We start from the raw sequence: 2,755 nt of genomic DNA, 5'->3' as shown, positions 1-2,755 counted from the left end.
GTGACAGACTGTTGGGAGCTATTCTTCGTGCTCATACCAGGGGGAATTGCCAGGACAGAACAGACCTTATTCTCTGTTTGCAGTGAGCAGTTCATGCAAGACATTAAATTTCCCAATGCCATCACTAAATCCCAGGATCCTCCTCATGAGTTATTCAGCACCTGTTACTCCAGTCTTGCACACCTGTTTTATCTTCCTCACATCTACTTCTGTCTTTCAGAAATGAATATTTATTATCTTCATTGCAACAGTAGAATCAAATCCTCTGTTACTTTGCTAATGCAGTTTCTTTCTTGAAGATAAGCATACCTATCTCCCCAGAAGACTAGCTTTTTTTCATTCCAGGATATTTCAGTATTTTACAGCCGGGCTTAAAACCTCCCCACATTTGAAAGGGAAATAACATTTAAAGTCTTCAGCTGGGGTGTGGGCATCTGAATACATCCTAGACCAAACGATACGTGGTGCTGCACTTCTGGCTCATGTTAGACAATGCTGCCATAGGGCTACAGCTTTGTCCAAGTGCAAAATGGGTGGGTTACCTTTGAATTTACTGTTCATGGTGTTACTGTTCAGGGAAGAAGACATGGTGCATTACCAAACTGGCTAGGAGACAGGGATGGCTGCCCGCAGTAGCCTGCATCAGCAGGCTTCAAAAGCTGGGAAAGTGTAATGAAGTCTGATGGAAATGGGCCTTCACTAACACATTTGAGAACCTGGAAAATGCTTTTTTAATGTGCTAAAGTGTCAGCAAGAGAATTATGAGTCCATTAACAAATGGGGAGCATCTACGAGTCTCATCTCACCATACTGCAATTTTTTTCTTTTCCAATACATGGTCTAAAACTGTGTTCCTACAGTGTCTTGGGTGCCCTGATAGGTCGTTAGTAAGACAAGATTGTCTCAGCAGTGCTAAGGTACTAATTTCTATCCAGGAACTTGGGCAGCCAGGCAGTTATTGACATGCCTTCCTTCTCTTCACAGTGTGGGAAGTGCAGCTTCAGCCTCATCCAGTGATGCCGGGGGGCAAAGGAGCCACCTTTGGGCTCCAGGGACTCAGCATGGGGTGTGCAGGGCTCACACACCACAAAGATGCTGGCAGCAGCGGGAACCACTTGCGCCCCCAAGATGACTTTACTAGACAGCAGCCCCACTCAGCAGCACAAGCGGGGAGCCATCAGGTGCTTGGAGATGGCTCCCATAAGGCAAAGCCACTTTTTCAGCCCTTGCGGAGGAATTAGCATGCTGGGCAGATGGTGCAAAGCCACTCAAACTGCCTCCTCTGGAGTGCACTCTGCTAAATCATCTCTCAGTGTCTCTGCTTGGCGGGGGGAATCAGTTTTAAAAGGCCCTGCAGTGCCGTTGTACTAGTATCCTGCTCAATCCCTGCAAAACTCAGCATCAAGGGTCTATCAAGCCTCATCAGAATGCGAGAAGGAAGCAATTCCGCCCCTACACCTCCTGCCTGCTTGATGGGCTTGCTCCTCGTTGTATAAACCTCTGGGAAACTACACTGTGGAAAGCACTAGAACATTACAGGCATCAATTCCTTGCTGGTGAGGGCTTGCCTGGCATGGCAGGTGCTGGATGTCTGTCCTGGGGTAGACAGGACACCTCACAGGGCCATCAAGCATGAGTTAGTGCTCAGGTCCAGGCCAACCACAGCGCCGCTGCTGGCAGTGTTTGATTTCTTTGCTCTGCATGATCAGAGTTATTAAATTCACACTTTCTTTTCTTTCCAGCCAGGGTGATCTGAATGAATACTTGCCAGTCACTTGACTAATTAGCTTAATTCAGGAACCTGTCTTCAGAACCCCAATTGCTGACAAGCCTCCTGAAGTCAGGGAACTTAAAAGTGACTCAGGTTTGATTAAAACCAAACCAGACCAGTGAAGGCAACTGGCACTTGCTTTTCTTTTTCTTTTTCCCCATAAGCACAGTTTTGATTCATGGCTGCAGCCAATTCTTCATATGCAGCAAAAGTTGGGGGCTTGGACTGTTTTTTTCATCAAATCAGCTTGTCAGAAATATATTTGGGTGAAAATACTGCAATTCATTCTGCATGAGTTACTGTTGATGGGGTTGTTACACATACCTTTTTACTGCAAGTCAGCTATACGGGCAGGCAGCATGGTTTTCCTCAGGCGATGCAGGTTTGATGATGGAGGTTCTGGGCCAGAACATGGGGGAGGGTATCCAGACTGATACAATTTGGCTTCTTTTGGGGGGGGAGAAGCCACACAATTTCTAATAGAAATGGAAATATTTTAAAAAATCCCCACATTTTCTTTCAGCTACAACTTTCTATGGAACTTCAAATCTTAGAACTAAAAAGAAGCCCTGAAACACTCTTTACAGAAGGAGAACCATGACCCATGGCAGTCCAAAAGCCATCTGAGCAGCAAGCTTCAGCTGCTTTAGCATCTCAGTTTGCCTTCCCAAATCAACGACTCAACTAAATTCCCAGATTTTGTGTGTGTGTTTTAATTTTCCATCGGTGGCATCTTCTGATGGGAGGTTGTTCTACCGCCCCTTTCCTGGCCAGCTCAGTGTCATACCAGTGTTCCCCTCCCTGCGCTTCTTCCTGTGGCAGATTCAAGGTGGTGAACATGCAGTGATGCAGGTCGCCTGTGCCAGTGGGGCACTTCCACAAGGCATAACAGCCATCATTAAAAATAATAATAACAATGTAAAATAAAGGCCTTCGAAAGACTGCTTTGTCTTGTGCAATACTTTTTTTTTTTTTTTTTCTGGT

The sequence above is a fragment of the Athene cunicularia genome, assembly GCF_003259725.1.
Source record: "Athene cunicularia isolate RWA chromosome 2 unlocalized genomic scaffold, athCun1 chr2_part2, whole genome shotgun sequence".
Lineage (NCBI taxonomy): Eukaryota > Metazoa > Chordata > Aves > Strigiformes > Strigidae > Athene > Athene cunicularia.
Note: the sequence above shows the minus strand (reverse complement) of the source record.